We start from the raw sequence: 25,746 nt of genomic DNA, 5'->3' as shown, positions 1-25,746 counted from the left end.
CATCTGTGCACAAAAATTTCCCCCAAGTTCCTCTCCAAGCCGGGCTTAACTCGTGAAGTCTTCCGTTCCTGAGTTCTCCGTGGCATAGGACATCCGCCTTTGCCGATAACAGGCTCATTATCAGGACTGACAGACGTTCATGCTTGCGAACTACTGTGGCGCAGGAACTTCCTTGTGATTACGGGTTATGCATTTTTAAAAACCAGTTCGCCAATATCAGGCCAGTCTTAGCACTACGCATTTCAAGTTCAAAGCTAAGTCCTCTATCATATCTTGGCCCCATCATTCTCGCCTGATATTCGAGAACTTTTACAGCGAAAGCTGTGATGAGATCATTTCACCGGCCGTTTTTTTGGCGCCGCAGTTGTCCGCCGTCGCCGCCGCCGGTGTCCGTAACCAGTGTCGCTCTAAATAAGAAAAAAAAACGAAACAAGAAAAACATTCCAGGATGGAACGAGGTTCGAACCTGGGACCTCTGCGTGGGAGCCCAGTATTGAACCTCTGAGACATGCCGGTGCTTGAAACTGCTTTGCAAAAAGGTCCTATACAGGCTTCATGTCGGGAAGGAACCACATTAGCATGTGCAATATAGCGTGGTAGAAGAGCAAAATGAGCACCAAGCGTCGCACAACGCGAATTCTGTAACCAGGCGTCACACAATGCGAATTACGCAACGAGTAGGTTGTTGAATGCTTCCAACCCATTACAAAGGGCTCTGCCATAATTCTTCATCGTCGTCAGGCGCAGCATCAACTAAGTGCGCATAATGCCTTACATGCGTTTAGCAGGTACCACGGATCTCCGTAGAATGACGAAAAATGGCACAGTGCCTGCTGCCCTACTTCTCAAAAATTACAATGATTTATAGCGTAGGGGCACTCGCAAGTGCACTTGTATTGGCTGCCAAGGAAGCCCATAAGCGCATGATCCATTTCCTCGGGGTCTCAGTAAAGTTCTTCGCGCCTCCCCGCCTCTCTCCCACGTCAACATATGTTATACAGCATGACGGGAGAGGGAAATAGGGACCGGGCGTCACCCAATGCAAATTACATAACTGGTAGGTCGTTTAAAGCTTCCAACCCATTACAAAGGGCTGAGCCATCGTGATCAGTCGTCGCGTCAACAAAGTGCACATAATGACTTACAGACGTGTAGCTGGTGCCTCGCTTCTCCGCAGAATGACGAATAATGGCTTAGTAGGTGCTTCCCAACGTCACAAAAATTGTGATTTATGGCGTAGGGGTTCCTTTGTATTGTAACCCCAAGAGAGCTTACAACGGGCTCTAGAAACACCGCTCTTCCAGCTTTCGCTGTGACTGTGCTGCGGTTTCAGCGCAGGCCTGGCGTTTTTTTCACCACGTTAATGTTCTAGTTATCACAATATTTATCTTTTCCTTGATGATTCGCGATTACCTAACCATTGAATCAGTATTAATTGATTTATAGTTATCCGCTAAAGTTTTAACAAAGGCTAACGGGCGTCCGCCTCCCATTTCCTTTCTTAAGGCTTTGTTTTTTCTATGAGCTGTATTTTGTTGCACCACTCACAAACAAATTCATATTTATAAGAAGAAAATCCCTAGGAGCACGGCGCGCAAAGTGCTTTTACAGTTCCCGTAATTTACGCCATCTGTATAGAAGAAAATTAAAACCTTTCAACCACCGTAAATTTAGCGCTCGCTGTTTCCGTGTCCTCGAGCACAAATAAATTGCTATCTCTGAAAGCAACTCGGCTGTGCTGTCCTTGTATATAACATTAAAGCTGTCACCGTTGTTTCAGTACGTTCTATAAAGGCGTGCCAAGAGCGCGGCGTCAGAATAAAATGCAGTCGTGATAACAAGCGAGTGTGTAGAAATACAATGCGGGGCATTGCATAAAGAAGGACGGCACTAAGATGGCTTGCGACATCTCTGATTCAGCCTGGGCTGCTTGCAACACTTTCCTCGATTGATGACGTCATGTTCGTGTGTCACAGGGAGCTAAACCGCTTTGAAAAGATTAAGGGCAGCGAGACCACGCATTTTTTGCCACTGTGAAGTGGTCTCACAACTACAAGCGAGTGAGGCAAAAATAAATAAATAAAAGAAATCGTTTACAGAAACTCCACTGACGTGCGAAGATGCATGCGGAAAGAAATGTCGCGCTTTGCACCGTGCGCATAGAAAGACACGTCCATCTTAGGCGCACACAACGAGACAACTTCAGCACAGAGTTCGGGGCCGGCTGATTTAGTGAGGCAATCTCCATTTCGTTCCTTAAATAACTTGAGAGCGAGGCACTCCAGGAACTACAACGTAGGGTGGGTCCGCAGACTTACGACAAAAAAGTGTATTTCACTTGGTCTTCGTCGAATGTTTTTCATGGTGCTACTTATTCTTGTTACCTGCTTGGCTGACTCAGCTAATTCTAGCTAACTCAGCTAATTCTTGCTCTCTTCTCTCACTTTGTCTCGCATTGCCTTCGCAGTACCGTGAGCAATGCAACAGCGTATCTGCAATGTATTTGTTAGTTTCAATACGCGAAAGTAACAAATTACATCGGCTATCATATCCTAGGATGCGATGTGGTGCTGTTGTTAGGTGGTGAACTCACCTTCAATGCAAAATGGCGTTGTTTAGGACGAAGGCTAACCTTCGTCTCTGCAAAATAGTTGCAGGGACTAAATGCGCGGAGCAGTATCCGCTTGTCGACTAAAGTTAGCGCTTTAAATGAACATTGGCCAATAATTATATACATGCATTCATTACATTTAATGACGCAACAGAGGCTTCAGCCTCTTTGGAGTCGATGAGTCATTGTTGCCGTTAATCTGCTATGAGGATAGAACTGCATATTTCTACCGAACTTCTAGACACCAATGAAAGTGACTGTCGAAGTTAAAGTTGAACTAAAATTGTTAGAACACCTTCGGTCTGAGAGACTGCGTCGTGTTTCGGCAGCATGCAGTTGTCGAAACACTTACTGGTATCTGTCGCCTTCAACCTCTTAGATATGTTTGCAAGTGCACCTTTAGGCTAGCAAAAATATTGTTAATAAACTCAGCCACTTCTTTCTAAGTCATGCGCCGTACTCAGAGAAACCGAAAACTTACCCGGAAAAAGAAAAACAATGAACTGCCGTCGAGATTGCAGCAGTTGATTACCGAGAAATAATACATTTATTTGTTTGTTTTTGTCTACTTTCCTATAAGGAGCAGTAGCTTCCCATGATTGGAGGACGCTCCCTTATACTGCAGTCAGCACCACTCTCATCGCCAGGCTTCGAGCTCTGCGTGGACAGCGAAGATGAATAGCTCTCATCGGCTGCCGCTTCTGAGGGTGAGCGGCGGGCAGCACAATTTCAGGGGAGATTCCTCCCGCCGCAGTCCGGTCGATGGACGAAGAGCGAGTTTCGGCGAGCCCATATGGGAGCGTAAACAAACGCAAAATTAGCGAGAATCATCCGCCTAAGAGGATAAGAAAGTTAACAATCGTAATTCAGATGACTGGTGAACTTCCTCTAAGCTTTCAGAAAACGACAGCGGTCGCACCCGATCATATATATGCCAAGAATTCGGAGAAGAAATAACGCAGAGTGGCGTGCATTGACAGATGAGGTCTTCGTTTAGAAGGGAAGAGTAGAAAGGTCGTACACTCTTTAGTTTGTGTGCACATCATCATCATCATCATCATCATCATCAGAAGCAGCAGCAAGCAGCCGCAATCTGACCAACGCCTACTGCAGGGAAAAGGCCTCTCCCGTGTTTTTCCAATTTACCCGGTCGTGTTCTTGCTCCAGCCGCGCTATCCCCGCAAACTTCTTAACTTCATCTGCCCACCTAACTTTCTGCCTCCTCCTGAAAGTATATGATGTAATAAATTGAGATATCGAGTCAGGCGCATCAAGACGCATGACGGTCTCCGGCAATCGCATGTTTCGTGTTAAAACGATGAAAGTACAGACGCAAGAAAGGGGCTGTCTCAACGTATCATGTAAATTTTGTAAATATTGAGTGTCAGGGGTCATTCCAGCAAAAGCTTTTACAATTTATGCGTGTTTATTTAAAGGTCAAAGCTAGTAGGGATTAGAGTGGTTTCGCCATTGTGGTTAGTGACCACGAGCAGCAAGAACCGCAGTAAAGAGAACTAACAAAATGACCCAACGGGCCCTCCGTGGAATACAAATGGGCAGGCGCGCATTTTTTTTTTTGTTTTCTTAGAACGAGCACGCTATATTAGTGGTAATGTCGTTCGTCAGAATACTCACTCTTGTGTTAGCACTGTATGAGAACAAAGCAAGCGTGCTTAAATGTAGAACTCCTGATCAAAATATGTACCACACAAATAAAAAACGCCAGGCCTGCGCTGAAACCGCAGCACAGTCACAGCGAAAGCTGGAAGAGCGGTGTTTCTAGAGCCCGTTCTAAGCTCTCTTGGGGTTACAATACAAAGGTACCCACTACGCCATAAATCACAATTTTTGTGAAGTTGGGAAGCACCTACTAAGCCATTACTCGTCATTCTGCGGAGAAGCGAGGCGCCAGCTACACGTCTGTAAGTCATTATGTCAACTTTGTTGACGCGACGACTGATGACGATGGCTCAGCCCTTTGTAATGGGTTGGAAGCTTTAAACGGCCCACCAGTTATGTAATTTGCACTGGGTGACGCCCGGTCGCTATTTCCCTCTCCCGTCATGCTGTATAACATACGTTGACGTGGGAGTGAGGCGGGGAGGGGGGTGGGCGAAGAACTTTACTGAGACCCCGAGGAAATGGATCATGCGCTTATGGGCTTCCTTGGCAACCAATACAAGTGCACTTGCGAGGAACCAACTACGCTCTAAATAATTGTAATTTTACTGAGACCCCGAGGAAATGGATCATGAGCTTATGGGCTTCCTTGGCAACCAATACAAGTGCACATGCGAGGAACCCACTACGCTATATATCATTGTAGGTTGACTGAGACCCCGAGGAAATGGATCATGCGCTTATGGGCTTCCTTGGCAACCAATACAAGTGCACTTGCGAGGAACCCACTACGCTATAAATCATTGTAATTTTTGAGAAGTAGGGCAGCAGGCACTGTGCCATTTTTCGTCATTCTACGGAGAGCCGTGGTACCTGCTAAACGCATGTAAGGCATTATGCGGACTTTGTTGATGTTGTGCCTGATGACGATGAAGAATTATGGCAGAGCCCTTTGTGATGGGTTGGAAGCATTCAACAACCTACTCGCTGCGCAATTCGCATTGTGTGACGCCTGGTTAAAGAATTCGCGTTGTGCGACGCTTGGTGCTTATTTTGCTCTTCTACCACTCTATATTGCATATGCTAATGTGGTTCCTTCCCGACATGAAGCCTGTATAGGACCTTTTTGCAAAGCAGTTTCAAGGACCGGGATGGCTCAGAGGTTGAATACTGGGCTCCCACGCAGAGGTACCAGGTTCGAACGTCGTTCCATCCCGGAATTTTTTTTCTTATTTCGTTTTCTTTTCCTATTTCGAGCGATACTGGTTACGGACACCGGTGGCGGCGGCGGACAACTACGGCGCCAAAAACGGCCAGTGAAATGATCTCATAACAGCTTTCGCTGTAAAACGCACCTAAATTGAGTCAAGATGATGAATCTGAGACGGTGACTTTAACATTTAACAGCAGAGCTGTCTAAGCCGACCGTTAGTCCGTGCAGAGCGAACAGAATACTATCATCATCATGAACCGGCACGCGCTCTCTTCGTGCTCTCTTCGATTTGTCGGCGCGGAAACGGAAACCGAAATAAGCGAAGAAAAAGAAAAGAGATAGAGAAATCAGAGAGAAAGAGAAAAAAAACATGGTTGATCCCTCCGTAATAGCAAACGGTATAACACGAAAGTGAAACGCGTCCTTGCAGAAGTAGTTGAACGTTTATTATACATTGATATACGAGAGCTTGCACAATGTCTATTGGTCCTTGGGAGTTGTAGCCCCGCTTGATGTGGAGGCCTTTGCCCTGCAGTGGGCGTAGACAGGCTGATGATGATGATGATGATGATGATGATGATGATGATGATGATGATGATGTGGAGGCACCCAAGTTGACGCCTGGTGGCATATCTCCATCCGGACTACTAACATCCAGGAACATGGTTAAATCTTTTCGTAGCTGTAGTAGTTAACATACACCTGGACACAGCATATGGTGAATCCCGAACAACGATGGCTTCAACATGCACATAATAAACACTAGTACTCGACATGCAGTCTTTCAAAGCGTCGTCAATGGAGGAGAAAAATGGCAAGGTGTGCACTTCCTAGTAGTTGGTGCCAGTGCAGTCGAAGCAGTAGGCGGCGGAGAAACACCCTTAGTAGATTTAGAAGCGGTGCTACTCTGGCGAGGAGGCGTCACACGCTGACGCGAAAGGCGAATCACGTAACTGCGCCGTCACCGCATCCAATCACTGTGGGCGCTGCATTTCACCGGCCATACAGTTTGCTGGAATACTGCAGCGAACGCTTCCACCGCGCTGAGACTACAGAAACGCTCGCAGTCGGCCCTCGTTAGTGTCATTATGCATTACTCGTGGCCTCCGAGATTTGCTCCGGCAACGCGCCGTTGCTAATGTTGCTCAGGCCATTCAATTCGCACAGGAAGAACGTAACCAGAGAAAGCTGTGTGACAGCCAGAAGAAGGTCGGTTATTGGACGCTGAACTTGGGCTAATGTCGCCATCCAGCGGAATGTTAAACTGTTAAATGTTAAACTGTGAGCTCTCAACTTTGAACTTTGAATCTGAGGGCGCGGTCGCGATCGCTGACGCGCGCGTTATATCGAAAGCCATCACAGCGGGCGGCTGGTATACCCGTCTACGTGCTGCGCTCTCAACGCTAAGTGAATATGCGGAGAGCATCGCTTCCTAGAGCGGCCGTATTCTTGTAGTTACGCGAGACCGGATACAAAACTCTTAGCTGCCAGCCTCACTTCGTGTAACACTACAATTTGTTGCTATCGCATTCATTCCTTCGCCCTTGCGGTGAAACTGTGACTTTTTTAATATGCATGTATGCATGAGCAAGGCCTGGGCTGAAGCCGCCACCTCGCGATGAGTTAAGGCGTCAACACAATGACACTTTTTTGGAAACGCGCCGAATGGGACGGCCGTAGCAACGGTGCAACGGCGCATTGCCTGAGCTAATTGAGGAGACGACGCATTACTTCACCCTACCGCTCCCACACGGCGACACCACCCCGCGAACAAAGACCACTGCGAGAGGAAAGTGTGAGATATAAAAGACGTATTAATGATGTGTGGCCCAATGCTGTGAACGTTGTGCGAAGGTTTTGCGATGCTACCGTTAGCATTGAAAATTTAGACAAGTGTGCCGGCCTGTGGCATGTAAATTGGGAAATGTTCCCAGCGGTCTACCAACTACTGCAATGGCTTAATAAGCCTAATGCCTATCTCCGTGCACCGCTAGACAAATATCGACAAAACGATGACCAGTGTGCTGAAAAAACCAAAGAGCTCTCTGTTCTGACGCAGAAATGGGTAGGAAGTGATATATCTGTTTTCGCACGCGCGACAATATGCAACGTCCTTTTGGTATCGCGGTTGGTCTACTTGTCGCAAGTACTGTCGTGCTCCAGGATCAATATTCAGAGGATTCATAGGCTTATGGCAGTTTACGTATGGCAGTTCTAGCATGAACGGACAAGCCGCAACAACCTTTTTTTTAAAACTAAAAAGAGGAGGATTGGCCTTACCGCACCTATTCTTGAGGCAAGTCGTTTCAAGGGTTCTTTTTCTACGTGACCAGTGCGACCCATTTCTACGGACCTTCCTTCAAATCAAGCTTCCATCAGCTTTGCCAAACTTTATTGTTACTTCAAAGGATGAGCTCCGTTATGGTGCCGGTAGTTTTCTGCGAGAAGTTGTTTTGGCTTTTCGATTTCTCAGTGCCGATTTAGTTTGGATTATCTGTCTAATGTCACTCGAAACCGTTTGATGAGAGATTTCATTGAAAGTGTTTTTCCTGTTCCTTTGTATCGATCTATGTATAGTGGAGGCCAAGGAGAAGACATTTTGAAGAGGGTAAAAAAAATGATCGTACCAGCCGGAGTTAAAACGTTCTTTTTCAAGTTACACAGTGCTACGCTGTCGGTTAAAACGTGGCTAGAACAAAGAGGCGTCTTTTTGCCATGGGGATCCAAGTGCTTACTGTGTCAAAAACCAGAGTTGGTAGAGTACGTCTTTATCGGTTGCTGGGGCGCATTTTTATTTTGGGATGTTCTACAAAGAATACTTAAGAAGGATTTGCCACTTACATCACGCGGGATTCGGCCTTTACCAATAGAACCAGGACTTTTAAAATACGATATGTTCTTTCTTCTTGGTTTGTACAGTATATGGCGAAACCGCATGGCAGTTAGGCATTGTGATTTAGATGCTCGGCCCGTCCATATTTTTTTTTTATTGAACAAATGTGCAAGTTGCGAGAAGTCTTTGCAAGACGTCGCTACGATGATGAACTACTGAATGTTATGGACAATCCTTGCCATCTCAAACTACTTTAAACGCGTGTGGCACGTGGCATGCTATTCCTGAAGCCATAACACTAAGCTTGAAGCTTAGTGGGGATGTATTTGCTTTTGTTTGAATGTTACATGCTGCAATAAAGAAGAAAAATGTGACCGTGGCGCAGTGGTTAGCGCGTCCGTCACCTATCGTCGCGGACCGCGAGGTCACGGGCTCGACTCCTGTTTGCGGAACTTATTTCTTCTAGTTTTCTTGTTCTTTGCCATCTGATCGTGGGCATTTTGCTGACGTATTTCCGTGACGGAAATACGTCATGAAAGTCTTGGTGAAACCCGGCACAAAAAACTTCCCTGTTAAAATAGAAAGACAGGAAGAAAGAAAGAGAAAGATAAAGACAAACAAGGCAAGCCGCCCCGATCTGCACTTCCTTCAGGCTTGACACCACTAGTGCAATGTTGCCTTAATTTTTTAACTAACAGATACTCTCTTTGGAAGGTTTCGTCACCAATCACGTGGCACAAATTGCAGGTTTCAACAAGTGCGTGCAAAGGCAATGAAATACCACTCTGTGTAATGAACTAAACTGCAGATCAATTCGTTCTGTGGTTTTGATATTCTCGTGGACCGCGGCAGAGCGCCGAATAATCGCCCTGGTGGTCGTGTATCGTACTTTGTCTCTGCACTCTCACGTGTTTCCGCGAGCTCAGATAAAGGGCGAGCGAGGACGATTTCTTTATTTATCGGTGAACCAGCGGCTAGGAAAACGGGACTGCCAGGCAGGAGCCAATCATCGCTCATCGTTGACAAATTGCCAGCCCCTATTCCGCTCTTATGGAGCTAAATCTCGAGCCGGAATGGATGGCGGCTCTGCTACGAGCGAAGACAGTGCCACGCGGCATGTTCCACCAAGGGATTTGGAGCCGGAAGAGACAGTTAATCGCTTTCATTAGGGACGACACCATCCAAGCAGGGTACAGTCAGGGACGCGCCAAATAATAGGAAATAAAAGGCGGAAGAGAAAGCGGCGGCCGCCCTGTACTGACGGAGGCAAACGTTCCGAGGACAAAAGACCAAAATGGCAACACGGCTTTTCGAGAGATAATCCCGGCAGCCGGGAAGAGATAATTCGCCTAATTCCTCCCTGTAACAAGCTGAGCTGTTCTGTTTACGTGGGCGTAATAACAATGATCGTTTGACAAGCGCCAAATAAAGCACCGGAAGTTTGCTTTTTAATGTAACGCCACATTGCTGTAAACGTAAGGAATTCAGAAACAAAGACGCTTCATTGGGAACAATCTACGCGGCCTCAATTAACACTTTTGAGACGCGTTCATGCGTAAAATGAAATATGGTTAGCACGGGTTAAGAGAAAAAAAGCAGGATCCCTTTACAGGGGAAATGGGGGCAAGCGAAGCTTTGCGTGTGCGTGCCTGACCTACCATTTCTCTTTCTTTCTTTCTTTCTTTCTTTCTTTCTTTCTTTCTTTCTTTCTTTCTTTCTTTTTCTTTTCTTCCTTCTTTCTTTATTTCTTTCTCACTTTTTTTCTTTCTTTTCTGCACAATGCTCTTTCCTAATTTTCGCGTCATCCATGTCGGTAATTGGACCTTAACCCGCTTGCACAGAAGCGCAAGACTTCTCTTGCTTCGGGCAACAACGAGAGTCATGCGTGAAATAAATGCGAGAATGCAAGGCAGCAACTGAATGTCTCAACGTGAATGACAAGTGACCACGATAAAAGATCAGGTTGAACCTTGAACTTTATTTCGCATCTCTATACGTGGTACAGATAACAGGAACGCAGACAAAAAGCCACATAACGGTTTGACTAGGTCTGTGTCCCTTTTCGGCAACAAGCAGGAAACGTGCAAAAAAAAAAACAGAAAGAAAACACCATACACTGCATGAACAGGTGCATGTACAGAGAAAAAATAAACTATGCATAAAAGCATGAGTAAAAGTTATATGGCATGAATCCAAAATGACGTGTTTCTTGCAGCTTTTAGAAAAATGAAAAAAAAAGAATAAAATAGAAATAATTCAATAGCACTTGTATCCTAAACATCGCCATAATAAGATACAAAGTTTGAAAAACGCATCACCATGCACTTTCAACATAAAGTGCATGTTCATCAAAAGAAACACAGGTAAAGCAGACAAATAAGAGAATGAATGGATGGTACATAGACAATCTTAGAGGGAGTAAATATGCCAATTAATGAAGATAGTTAAGTAAAGATGGCAAGGCATGATGCATCATTCGGTTTCCATAATTTGGTCTAGGATGAGGGACATACCAGGTTTCTCTGCGAAGTGTACTGAACGTGCTCGAATTCAGTGTGAGCCTTGACAGATGAAACAGATGACAGATGAAAGATGACAGGAAACTCAAGCTATTTTTTGTTTCTGTTAAAAACAGTTTTTGCAAAATTGCATTGTACAGCGACTTTATTGGCATGATATCTAACTTGTCAAAAATGGGATCAGTATGTGCATCGAATAGAGCATTTGAACTCGTACAAATGGCTTTCTTTTCAAAGAGGAATAGAATGTTGATGTTTGAGCTGGTTGTGTTGCCCCATACGAAATGACAAGAATTAATATGGGAGAGAAAAAGGGAATTATAAAGTAATAGCTTCACTCTTAATGGTAACAAGAGGCGTAATGTTATTAGTATTCCTGTAACTCGAGCAAGTTTGTTGGCAATAATGTTTGCCTGTTCATTCCACAACATGTTTTCCTGAAAAATGACACCTAAGCTTTTGACCGAAGGTACTATCGCTATCACGGAAGTTCGTATTTGAAGATATTGATGGATCATTTGTTTTTTTGTTCTTTGGCTCAAAAAGCACGCCTCTTGTTTTGGTAGCATTAACAGTTAGCTAGTTTAATGAGCCTCACATATATTTGTTCTAGTGATATCATTGGCTGTACTGAGTAGTTCTGCAGCGTTTCCAGCGGTCGTAAATAAACTACTGTCGTCGGCGTAAATAACAAAATGCGCTGTGGTACTGATATTAATGAATCATTTATATAAATATTAAACAATAGTGGCCTCTAGTATGCTTCCTTGGGGAACCCCAGCATGTATCGGTAAATTTTTTGAATAGTGGTTGCCATATCACAAACGGCTCATCTCCGACAAGCCCACGATTTTATGGGAAAATGGCGCGTGTGATCGGCGCATCTTTGAGAATCGCATTTGTGTACACCTGAATTTCTGTGCACTCGCCAACGCGGCTTTTTCGCTAACTGTGACGCCACCGCCACCAAAATCTGTAACTCATATAATAATAATAATAATTTCTGGAGTTTAACGTCCTAAAACCACGATATGATAATGAGAGACGCCGTAGTGGAGGGCTCCGGAAATTTCGACCCACCTGGGGTTATTTAATGTGCACCTAAATCTAAGTACACGGGCCTCACACACTTTCGCCTTCATCGAAAATGCAGCCGCCACGGCCGGGATTCGATCCCGCGACCTTCGGGTCAGCACCATAACCATAGGCGTGCGCACAAAGGGAGCAGGGGGGGTGGCACAAGATCCTAAGAGGGGGGCGCAAAATCTGCCCCGTACATTGACCCTTCTAGTCACCTATGAGGAGGGGGGTGCAAAATCTGCCCCATACATTGAATTAGTAGGGTGGGGGGCGGGCGCTGCGATGAACTCCCCCCCCCCCCCCTGATGAGGAACCCTGCGCACACCTATGACAATAACCACTAGACCACCGTGGCCGGGCCTGTAACTCTTATAAGCTACGCCTAAGTGGATGACATAGGAGATGAAGGGATTAGGTAATCAAATTTGTAGGTTTAGGAAACTGTCAGCTGATGCAGGGAAAGGTATTTTATATGCGCCGAGAGATGTGTTTGCCATTTGAGCAGATCTAAATGAGCTGCTGATGATGATAGCAATGGCCGGTGGCCATGACGACATCAGCCCAAGCGGTCATAAACCGTAAAAAATGAGTAAGGATGGTAGCTGTGTACAGGCAAACACGCACGGAAATTTGTGTCAATGTGTGGCCTCTGAATGGAGCTCAGAGAACCTACAAGGTTTGGAAGTTCTCGAATGTTTCACCCCTGTTCCCTCACTGTCTATCAGTAATAGTTTTATGTAGATTAAGATATTGTTAGCGTGACAAACGAAGATGATCATTACAGTGGTTTCTATATAGATGAAAATGAACTACATAGTCAGCGCTCACAATACAACCGTGCACGCACATCAAAGTCCTTCGATGTCTTCACTTGCGCACGAGGTTTTCGGCGGCGTTTTCAACACCAGATATCGCTAGTGCCGCGACGACACGCTCTCTACCGCCCCACTTTCGAAGCAAAAATAATTAAAAAAAAAGACATAAATGTTACGGAGCATCTGTAACAACATTGTTGTCGAGATCAGTTTCTTCGCTATATCTTACTTGTCTTGAATAGGTGTCAAGCGCATTTCGTGCTTTCTTGTGAGAATCATGGGTTCTAACACATGGCCATTGCTGGATTGATTCTGCGGCCGTTCTTGTTCATAAATGCCTCAAACGACCCACTCACGCGTCCAGAAATGGAACAAAAATTTCCGCTCCTCCTCCTCCCTTTGCTGTCTGTGACGAGCAATATATATTCAGTCGGCGAGATTACCCTTATTGAAGTGCGGTAAACGAATTGTGTGTTCCGAAGGAATGAGCTCTTGGGCCCGCACATTTTCAAGAGTGGGAGCATCTCAACGTCAACCGCAGCTGCCCTGTCCCGACCAGTGTTCTTTCTTTTTAAATCTGATGCCTATGTGCTTTCCTATCCAAGCCTCCAGTGCGCCAACTTTTATGGACTGACGTCTACCACTTTACGTGATTCTTGTGTTCACCGCAGACGTGTGTTCTGGCCACGCGATCTTCGTGCCGCTGTATTGTTTGGTTGTAGATATAGAAGTTCGACGACGGCATTGTGGAGACTGAAAGAATAAGCGCTAAAATTGACGAGCACAAAAAGGAGAACAGACAAAGGACTGGCGAGAAGCGCCACTTCTTTGTCTGTTCTGCTTTTGTGCTCGTCAATTTTAGCGCTTATTCTTTCGGTGTTCATGGATAACTAACTAGCCCAACAGTCTGTTCTGATGAAGTGCATTGTGGAGGTTTTCAGAGCGTTCCGTCAAGAAGCACACATGCACAAAAAAATATTCCTAGGGAGGTTTTTAGGAAACAGACGCGCCCGCATGCCGAAAGGCTCATCATCTGTCCTGTTCCAACCCGTGGAAATACCCCTGGTGTCTTTTTGCCAATGTTTCTTCGTATCCTTGTCAGCCTAGTATCCTTTTTGCGAGGACTGACGGCACACGTTGGATAAGGGCAGTCTGGCGTTCATTTTCATAGCGAGTTTCCTTTTTTTCTTTTCTTTTTCTGACCAAGTCGGCTGAGAGACAGCGCGAGTTCATGCTCGGTTTGTTTCGCATGTGGACGCATCGAGGATGACGTAGGGGATATTCCCGTCGGAGACCAGTGGACCGCATCTGAAAAGATTCAACGTTTCTTGGACTGCATTGAGCCCTCCCATCGCAAGATCCCTTACAGAACGATATCTTTATGCCATGGCCTGTTTTATACGAAATCTGCTTGTGTTATTGCGAGTAGGCCTATATGGACGATGCCTTCGAAAAGATTCCTTCTTTATCTTGATCGAAAGCCGCTGTTACTGGTACGCTCGCGCTGCGTGTAGGCTTGAAAATATTGGCTGCAGTCATCTTTAAAACTATGTCTATATGAACAATAAGCTATTACATTATTAGGCGTAGTGAGAGGAGAGAGGAAAAGGAAAGGCATCGAGGTTAACCAGGCACTAGTAACAGATTTGCTACACTACAAATAGGGGGATAGGGGTCGGATAGAGGCTAGAGAGAGAGTTAAAACAGCAAAGACACATGACACAAGGGCGAGACTGTGTTAGCATTATTACAAGTATTTCGGGGATACAGTGGTTATAAGAGTCCTTCATGTTGGTCTCAGCATACGCTCTTTTTTTTTCGCTTAACTTCCGCTATCGCATGCATTAGTGCATTCTTTACTAATGATTAATCTTGTTCCGTGAGTATTTATATATTGACGTTGTTTGTAGGGATGGACTTTTACGTGCATTGATATTGCGGTAGAAGAATAGTGCCACATATATTATTGATCTCAGAAAAATGTATATTTTTTCTTCCATGATCCCTAGAGACAAATCTTTTTTTCTAGGCTGTGGTGACCAATTCACTTGTCAGAACAAATAGGTTTACCATGGCCATAATAATACAGGAGTTTTGTGCATTTTGCAGTGAGTGCTTTGTAAAAATTACATATTCATTATCACTCTATACGAAACATTCCCAGCAAGGAGCATCGGTGCTTCCAACAATTACAGTGGTGCCATCTAGGCTGTATTTTTTAGGAGTGAGGCGAGAGGGGGGAGACAGAAAGTTAGGTGGGCAGATGAGATTAAGAAGTTTGCGGGTATAACGTGGCAGCAGCAAGCACAGGACCGGGTTGATTGGCGGAACATGGGAGAGGCCTTTGCCCTGCAGTGGGTGTAATGAGACTGATGATGATGACGCACGAGAGAGAGAGAGAAAAAAAAAGAAGTATCCATAGTGGTCCATCATACATTGCTTACAGGATAAAATGTAGGGGTGCAAAAATTACGCAAGCGGCGCTCTTCTAAGTGAACTGCATGCTGTGGCGCAAGCACAGAGTCGAGAGAATCTGCAAGTTGTGGGCAACACGATGCGACATATAAATCATCGCGCGGAAAGTGAGCAAACGAAAGTGCTAACACTAAAACGCTGCATAAAAATGTAACAGCAGCTCCGGCCCCTGCCGTTTGCTCTAAGTCCTATTTTATAGTGGCGCACCGGCTGTGTTTATGCACAAAACGGCTCGATTTTCGGAGGCAGTGGCTCGGACGAAAGCGAGGAGAAACATTGATTCAATTTAGATAAAGTGTTGGCCATTGCCTGCAGGGGGCCTAAAAAAATATTGCCACACTGGCCGGACTGGTTGGTCAACTCGTTGTCCGCTTTTCCGCTCTCCGTTATGAATGCACAACGGAGCGCGAGAAAACGCATAAAGGTGATTTAGGGTCCAGATAGCCGCTTGCAGTTAGACTCACTGGGCAATAGTGTAGCACTGTTGCGGTTGCGCAACAAAAACGTTCCGGCGCTGTAATTTTATGCACACGCGGTGAGGAAAAAAAGAAAAAGAAATTCACCTCGCTGGCACGGTGCCGCAATACAAAACTCGGTGATCGAAAGAACGTCGTTTAAGGAGCAGTGTGCTGCGACACAAAATAATCAAGATGTTTTAATCATTACCGTTTTCGGTTTCCGCACTAAAAGTTTACAACCTCGACCCCTTTAAACTACGCTACATTGCTGCCCATGTCGCAGACGTGGCTGTACGGGAAACACAACGCGCGATACAAGAGCGCACTAAAAGTTAAAGCACCCTGTGGCGTATCATGGACGAAATATGCCAGCAATTATATTGCAACTTGAGCTAATTGACGCAAATAGATGTGGCAGACCGTGAAGCACGAGCTCCTAACGTTGTCCAATTGACCATACTGTTGTCTAAACGTACCCAATTACACTTTATTGACTACAGCATTAGAATGTTATTTCCGTAAAGTCTTAGCGATGACGTAAAACTTGAGACCTTGTTTTTTATGCGATTTGTCCAGTCCTTTGTGTGTGTGTGCGTGTGCGTGAGTGTGTGTGTGTGTGTGTGTGTGTGTGTGTGTGTGTGTGTGTGTGTGTGTGTGTGTGTGTGTGTGTGTGTGTGTGTGTGTGTGTGTGTGTGTGTGTGTGTGTGTGTGTGTGTGTGTGTTGTGAGTGTGTGTGTGTGTGTGTCGACAGAAGACACCGCAGCTGAAGGCGACGAAGGCAGTGCTTAGGTTTTAAAAAAACGTACTTGGACAAGCCGCTGTGACAGTGATGTCGCGTACCACGCAAGAGCGACGGACCGTGTGTGACTCTCTGACTGTGTGTCTGCTGTGTTATGTGCCGCCTTTCTCTCTCTCTCTCTCTCTTGCCTCTCCTTTCAATCTCTCCCCTTTCGTTCCCATGTGAAGGGTAGCAAACCGGTTGTCCTAAACTGGTTAAGCTCCCTGCCTTTCCTTCTCTACTGTTTCTTCTTTCGTCTGACATTGAAGTGAGGAGAGAGAGAGAGAAAAAACTTTATTTTTAAAATCAGTCAATTACGTCAGGCATTGCCCGTCGCCCCTAGCCGTCGGCCGGAATCCCTTGAGACACGGCAGCAGCAAGGGCTTGACTGATGAGGTCCCGCTGGACGTTGGGGTCTGGGTTGCGGAGCAGGGCCTCCCAGGATTCTAGTGTGTGGGAATCATCGTTCTGACTCGGACGTGTCCACACCATGTGGACCAAATTCGCTGCCTCATCACAAAATTTGCACTGGGACCGAAAAACTTCGGGGTACCACTTGCTGTAAAGTACGGGGTTTGGAAAAACCCCCGTCTGCAACTTTCGCCACATAACCTGGTCTTTCTTATTGAGCGATTTATCCGCACCTGGGTATACTTGCCGATTTAGCCTGTACTGTGTTACGATTTCATGATATGCGAGCCTATCCTCACTTCTTTTTCTAAGTTCGGTAACTTGTGAGGTTCCGGGGGTCGACCGGTAAGTGAGACCTCGGGCGACCGAATGAGCCTCCTCGTTCCCTCTAAGTCCCTGGTGAGCTGGTGCCCAGACGAGCAGAATCATCTCTCTGGGTCTTCCTAACGTGTTTAATATACGGACGGCAGTCTCCGTCACCCTTCCCGATTCATAATTCCTCACGGCGTTTTTGGAGTCGCTGATGACCACCCTGACGAGCACTTGATGCTTTAAATATTTTTTTTTGAGCCGGCAGGAAACATCTTAGGTTTACAACAAAAGCTTCGTCTCATGGGCCGTTTAGGCTTTACTCATGCTACATATTTACGTGGAACGCTGTGTCGTCGTGACCATTTCGCGTGTAATAATGCAAACTGAGCCTGACGAAAATGTATTACTTTAGTTTATTTATACATACGCACCCATTCGTGCATGTTTGCTTATCTTTGTACACGCTCATGCATGTACTATCTTCTACGGCACTTTGGATTAGTAATCATAGCATTGTATTCGTGCAGTTTGATTGTATCAACGTTCTTGGGTGCTCTGTGCCATTTTCTTTTGTTCGCCATACGATGAGCAGTGCACACCTTGCACGTAAACGCACCAGCCTTGTTAATAACTGCAAAGATTGGCGATGGCGGGCGCGTGTTACAGGTATATTTAGTTATTGCGCTGGAGTAGAAAGCAGCGCCGAGACGCGCTCTTCTGGGCTCTTCAGGCGTATTGTCCTGCATCTTACTTGAATCCCGGTTGATCTTAGAACGAAGCCTTCGGATGTTACAGTTTCCTTTTAATTTAATGACGACGAAAAGCAGAGCTCGGGAAGTAGCGGCGACTGACGCTAGGCATGTTGAGCCAGTAACTGTCGCGCACGACCATGTATCTTTACCAGAATGAATAGCCGTGGCATTTTGGGTCGCTCGATATGCGCATGGCATCGCAGCAATACCTGCTCCTCGAATAGGGAACGGCACGGCTTCTACCAGCTTCTAGCATGACATTCCAAGCCAACATAGACTTCAGTACACTACTGTGTTCAATTCTTTTCCACGTTACCTGCACAGACAATCCCAAATAGCGAACGAATGCTTTGCTTGTGTACCTAGAATAGGGAACGCTAGATGGGCAGAACGAGCCTTCGCTCTAGTGCTTGGGGGTATCAGTCGCTTCGTTTTTCATTCGTAACCTGTCTTAATCAATAGAAACGAGCGTGACAGCAAAAACCGGGGTGGGACATGCGCTGTGTGCAGTCAGTATGCATTCCTGCGGGAAAGAACCTTTTAGCCCTTAGGACACTAAACACACGAAAAAAAAGCAAGAAACGGTGGTCGGGCCTGTGCTTGTGGTATCGCTGAAGTCGAAAGATTTAGATTAGATGTCATAGTTGCGTTCATGCTTGGGAAAACACGGAAGCGTGTTTTATTGAATGACACGGGAGTATTGCGATAGGGTCGAATGAAAACATGTAAGGCTATTCATGAACTTAAAGACTGCACAAAACCTACAAAGGTGCAGCCGACAAAAACGTTTCTGTAACCAGGGCACTTTAAAACGGAAGTCAGGGAAACAAATTTAGAAGTGCAATTCTGCAGGTAGGCATGCCTCGCGCAGCAATCTGTTTCTTTCGCCTGTTTGTCATAGAAAGAGTCACTGTCTTTTTTAATGTCCTTCAAAATGGATTGTTACGCACGCAATAGCGGAACGGTAAACTCGACATCTCTTTTCCCAGTAAGCCCCTTGTTTAGCCGAAAAACAACAAAAATGTAATATTCCGGGGCGTGAAGGAGTCTGTAGGAACGCTATGCGGAAAATGTGCGCAAGGTTGAACAAAATTCATTGTATAGAGAACACGATACATCATCTTCAATACTGCTTGTAAGTTCGAAAAAATAAATACGAACCGAAAGAAAAGGAACTACCTAGATTGATGAAAATTTTCGGAAGATATGAGTAAGCAATGGGTGTAGAGCTGCTCCGTATTTACGGGCGCTCGCGTTTTATACAGGCATCAATCGAACAGGGAGACAATGCGCATGAATCCAGAACAGCGGCATCTGCGGCGTGTTTTGGCATTCTGTCCACGTACACGAAGGCGCTTCAGACGCTTCGAAAATATCAAGTCAGGGAGTTTTATTCCACGCTCGTAGTTTATCGAAAAAAAAAATGAGAGTAAAGGTTAGAAGTCCGCAAGCACGTTCTATCACATACTTCACGTTCAGGCATGTTCCCGGCGAAATATTTAATAAGCGTGCTGGTCCTTTTGTTGACGTCCTGAACGGGTTCACATTGAACGAATTTAGTCGCGCATGCCCCTACTTTGCCCAGATACCAGACGTGTATTGTTGAATGAACGAGTTAGACGCGAGGCGTGCTGCAAATAAAAATTTTCTGCACAACGTCTTCGTGCGTCTCTTCAAACACCATTCTGTAACGTGGTAGGGTGATGCCCGATTTCTGACGGGAAATGTCGGCCGATCCTGGAGGCAACGCCACCACTTCTTCAACTACCTACTTACTCGCATTCCGCGAGAACTCGCTAGCCAAGACTAATCTTGGCTAGTGTCGACTAAATTACGGCTAGATGATGGCTAATGTCGAATAGTGATGGCTAACATGGCTGTGTAATTGCTAATACTGTCTAATGTAGCTCCGTAATAAGCTAGTGCTAAGTCATGATGACTAAACGTTAGTAAGTACGAGCTAGTCTTGACAAATATTAACTTACGTTGACTGCCCGCTGTTATACATTCAACATTGTCTCTCAGTGTCAGTTTACAGACTGAGTTTTATTCATCTCTGCTTTCGAGCTTCCTAAATCATTCCTGAGTCATTGATACAGACGCCACTGTCATGATCCTCAACGCTTAACCTTGGATTTTCTAGCTGTTGGACAAATAATACTTTGACCCTCCATTTGGCTATATGCCCCTGGATGCCTGCCCCGGATCTTGATATGGCGATCAACAAATGAAATCAACTTCGTTTATTTATTTTTTTTTGAACCGCGCATGTGATCAGGAGAGCAGCCGTCAACTCAGGCACCTCAGGAACATTTGTATAAGGCGATCTTGTAAACATTGTAGTACGAAGAAGAACGAAGCGCCGTTCTTTGACTAAACTACGGCATTCTTCTTGCATCTAGAAAAAAATTTGTGGCTGAAACAAGCATGTTTACTTTCTGTCGTAGCCGTCAGCCAGCAATTGAATAGATTGCGTTCTGCATTTGACTGTGACCCCTACGAAGTTCTTCTGTTTATCCCAGGGAAACTTATTATGCGGATACTTTCACTGTGCTGTACATCGTAATCTCCCAAGCCTTTTATAACGCAAACTTTTATCGAGCATATTGATACCAGTGTGCAACGTTTGTTCGATTTATCAAAATCCATAACCAACATAAGCGGTTACTGATGCAGCGTGAAGTTGTACATGACGGTTAGAGACAGATACGAAACAGCAATAATGCCCGCGAACACACAGCTCTCAGATTTGTCCCGCATTGGTACGTGCTGTTCAGTGATACTTCCTTGTTATCAAAGGAGCCAGCTAGTGTAGGAAGGTAATTATATTTGAAAAAAGAAAATGGAAAAAAAATTGTCTTCGTTATGCAGCGCAAACGCGCAGTGACTCCGGAATAAATTGATGTCGGCCGTCCCTGAGAAAAAGCTAATGGAACGCGGGAAAGAGAATAATCGACAGGCTTTTTTTCATGCGTATAACGACGACGAAGCTCGCTTTATATTACATACACTTGTTGCACCGCAGAGAAGATAAAGAAAAAGAAAATGTAGGCAGAAGGAGCTAATGTGGGTATCGGCGTAAATAAAAAAAAGGCGGAAGAATGTTCGTACCCCATCTTAAGCAGCACTCATCCAGAGTGTTTGATCGATGGGCTACTAGCGGAGGAGCGGCAGTAGTGCATTTTATGCGCTAAGAAATCTTGGTCGAGCCAGCCGAAGGAAAGCGGAATGCATAATTTTGGAGCGGGTCCTCATTCTTTCTTTCAAGGGCTCTTTTCGCTCGGTATAATAGCAAAGAGAAAAAAAGAATGATTGAAAAAAAATTCGGCAGATCCCACGCACTGTGGGAATAGATGTAACGCGAAGCAGCCAGCAAAGAGGTGCATACATCGCCTTGATTGTCTTTGAGCCAAATGAAATCATTCATGCCATGGCATCTAGTCCACCATATATCGCATGTTTGCCATGCACGCATGCATGCACAATCTAGTATACACCATGCCAATGAAACGCATATTCTGGTATATACAATGCATGGATGGATGGATGGTGGAACTTTATTAAATATAGTCCTGAGAGACGCGACTAGCGCGCAGTGGGCTTCTCCCACGTTGGGACGGGCAGGCTTAACCTGACCGCCGCATCGTGGGCTCTCTGGACGGCCCAAAGCTGATCCCCCTTGTTGGGGATTCTGATGGCGGAGCTCCACTTGGCTGGGTCGGCTTGTTCACTGCCCGGTAACGAGGGGCATCGCCAGAGCATATGCTCTAAGTTAGCTATTTCCCCACAAAGGGGACACGAGCTGCTAATGTAATCATCCGGGTAAATTTTTTGAAATAAGGCCAGATTTGGATATGAATCAGACAATGCATGACCTGTCGCTTATGTTCATCACGCACTCGTGTCGTGCCATACCAATTTTGGTATATATCCAGTTAACAAAACGGCCGGAAGCACACCATGACAGTGGCATGTAAATCATACCGTACATGACATGCATTACATGATTCGCATGTTAAGACCTCTCATTTATGTTCGTCATACAGTCACATCGCGCAATATCAATTTTGGTGTATATCAAACGAGCGAAATGGCCGCGAGTGTACCACGAGTATAGCATGCAAATCATGCCATACATGACATGCATGTCATGATTTTCATGTTAACACCTTTCATTTACGTTCGTCGTACAGTCGCTTCGCGCAATACCAATTTTGGTGTATATCAAGCTAGCGAAACGGTCGCGAATGCACCATGAGCGCGGCATGTAAATCATGACATACATGACTTCATGTCATAGTTTTCATGTTACCACCTGTTATTCATGTTCGTCATGCATTCGCGTCGTGCAATACCAATTTTGGTATATATCAAGCTAGGAAAACGGCCGCGAATGTATCATGAGTGTGGCTTGCAAATCATGTCGTATATGACCTGCATGTCATGTTTCCATGTTACCACCTCTCATTTACGTTCGTCATGCAGTCGCGTCACGCAATACCAATTTTGGTGTATATTATGCAAGCGAAACGGCCACGAATGCGCCATGACCATGACATGCAAATCATGTCGCACATGTCATGCATGTCATGATTTTCATGTTACCACGTCTCATTTATGTTCGTAATACAGTCGCTGCGCGCAATACCAATTTTGGTGTACATCAAGCTAGCGAAGCGGCCGCGAATGCATCATGAGCGTGGCATGTAAATCATGACATACATGACATGCATGTCATGGTTTTCATCTTACCAACTGTTATTCATATTCTTCATACAGTCACTTCGCGCAATACCAATTTTGGTGTATATCAATCTACTGAAACGGCCGCTAGCGCACCATGAGCGTGGCATGTAAATCAAGTTGTACATGACTTGCACGTCATGATTTTCGTGTTACCACCTCTCACTTACGTTCGGCATACTGTCGTGTCGCGCAATACAAATTTTGGTGTATATCATGCAAGCGAAACGGCCGCAAATGCACCATGAGCGTGGCATGTAAATCATGACATACATGTCATGGATGTTATGGTTTTCGTGCTACGACCTGTTATTCATGTTCTTCATACAGTCACATAGCACAATACCAATTTTGGTGTATATCAATCTAGCGAAACGACCGCGAGTGCGCTATGAACGTGGCATGTAAATTTATTTATTTATTTATTTAAAGTACCTGCAGCGCCCGAAGCCATTATTGCAGGGGGTAATACACAGGGTAACATATGCTTACATAAATGGATAACTATGAAAACGACATCAACAACAACAAAAAAAGAAAAAAAAAGAAAACTATGAGCGTAACATTTATTTATTTAAACAAAAAAGAAAAAAGAAAACACAGAAAAAGAAAAAAAAGAAAACATGCCATACATGACATGCATGTCATGAATTTCATGTTACCACGTGTCAGTTATGTTCGTCATACAGAAATGTCTCGTCATACCAGTTTTCGTATATATCCCTTCATTTAAACGGCCGCGAGCGCCCAGAGACCATGTCATGTAAAACATGCTGCACATGACATGCGCTTCATGATTTGCATGTTAGGACCAGTCATTATGTTCGCCATAAATTCTTGTCATGCTGTACTAATTTTAGTGTATATGAAATTAACGGAACGGCCGCAAGAGCCTAAGCTCGTGGAATGTAAATCATGCTGTTCATGACATGCGTGTCATGATTTTCATGATATGACCGGTCATTTATGTTCGTAATAAGGCCATGTTATGACACACCAATTTTGGTATACATCCGATTAACGAAACGGCCAAGAGAGCACAAAATCGTAGGCGGCTAGATAGATAGATAGATAGATAGATAGATAGATAGATAGATAGATAGATAGATAGATAGATAGATAGATAGATAGATAGATAGATAGATAGATAGATAGATAGATAGATAGATAGATAGATAGATAGATAGATAGATAGATAGATAGATAGATAGATAGATAGATAGATAGATAGATAGATAGATAGATAGATAGATAGATAGATAGATAGATAGATAGATAGATACGCTCAAAGCCGCAGGCAGAAGTTCGCAAAGAAATGCTTCGCATTTAAAAAGAAACCTAATGAAAGCAAGTGCAGTGCTGGGAGGGATTTTGCATCAAGCGCCGATACGGGTGTAGCGGACTTTAAGACTACTTTGCTGCCCATTCGGTCTTTCTCGCTCATCGTTCATTTAGCTGCAGTAAGGATATTATGGAGCATAGCCTGGCGTTACCGGTCTCCTTCCGACCGCTAATATATTTCACAATGGTTCTTAGGTGGCCTAGTTGACTCATGAACATTACAAGGTGCAAACGGTCCCGATATAGAGGAAAAGTAATGCACGAGGGTTCTTAGGTTGCCTAGATGACTTATGAACATTACAAGGTGCAAGAGGGCTCGATGTAGAGGAAATGTTATCCACGAGGGTTCTTAGATGGGCTAGTTGACTCATGAACATTACAAGGTGCAAAAGGGCTCGATGTAGAGGAAATATATTTCACAAGGGTTCTTAGCTAGGCTACTTGGCTCATGAACATTACAAGGTACAAAAGGGCCCGATGTAGAGGAAATGTAATGCACATGGGTTCTTAAGTGGGCTAGCTGATTCATGAACATTACAAAGTTCAAAAGGGCCCGATGTAGAGGAAACATATTTCACAAGGGTTTTTAGGTGGGCTACTTGACTCATGAACATTACAAGGTGCAAAAGGGCTCGATGTAGAGGAACTGTAATGCACGAAGGTTCTTTGGTGGGCTATTTGGTTCATGAACATGTACAAATATACTCCATAGAGTGAGATGAAGAGGAGAAGGTGGGGATAGGCGTAATTCTTCCGTCGCAGCTATTCGAAGCTGAGAGCATCAATGTTATGTGGCTGGCTTCTAGAGGCACGACAACGAGATAGTTTGTATTCAACGCACATATTAGTCCACGCATTGACCCACTAGCAACGGTTCAGATACGATGTCGCGTTGCCTCTGAAAGTAAGGTCGCGGATTTGAGCAGCCAGCAGGGATAGTATTGCGTAAATTATACTGGCAAACGCTCACCATGAGACTTTATGTTCGCTCGTGATAACTATAGAGTGGGAAGCTGGGCTGGTCTATATGTATTCATAGTAATAAGCAGCGCGAAAAACTACAGAACTATATGTTCTTCCCTTTTGTCTGTAGTGTTTCGCTCTCTTTATTACTATGACGTGATGACTAGGTTTACGAAATTTAAACGTCAGCTGATTTTTAATTTTGACAAAGGCTGTTCGACACGAGTATCAGGAACACTAAAGTGGAACATCCTCATTCTTTTGTTCTTTCGTCCACCGCTCTTTTTCCAGTGAGTATCTTGTTTTTGTATTCTCCGTCCGCGTGTAGTACATTACCGCAGCGACAAAAAAATGAATATATGTAAGATCTAAGCCAATTCATTTTTATTCTGTTCGCACTGCCGAAAGCACAACTTTCATTGCTTTTCGAGCAGGTCAAAGAGCGTGGATCGTGCACCGCTATTTGGGCAGTGACTCTCCCTCAGAAGTCTCGTCTTGGTATTGTAAAAGTTTGGATACGTGGTGTACAGGAATGTCAAGTTACATAAAGGGAGCACGCTAAGATGTGCGTACGCAAACAAATGATCAAACTAACAGGGGCTATTTCATTACCTATCCCACCGATGTCATTTTCGTTGCAAATGCCAAAGAGGCAGCATAGAAATTGTTACTGGTACAAAGAAGCACGTTGAGAAGTGAGACTGTGCTTTTTGACGTTTAGAACATATTCATTCAGTCACTCAATCAGCGGACCAATTAATTATTTAGCTCAGGACAATTCTAACGTCTAGTAATAATAATATTAATTGTTGGGGTTTTGCG

Source organism: Rhipicephalus sanguineus, chromosome 5 (assembly GCF_013339695.2).
Source record: "Rhipicephalus sanguineus isolate Rsan-2018 chromosome 5, BIME_Rsan_1.4, whole genome shotgun sequence".
Classification (NCBI taxonomy): Eukaryota; Metazoa; Arthropoda; class Arachnida; order Ixodida; family Ixodidae; genus Rhipicephalus; species Rhipicephalus sanguineus.
This window is presented reverse-complemented; position numbering follows the sequence as displayed.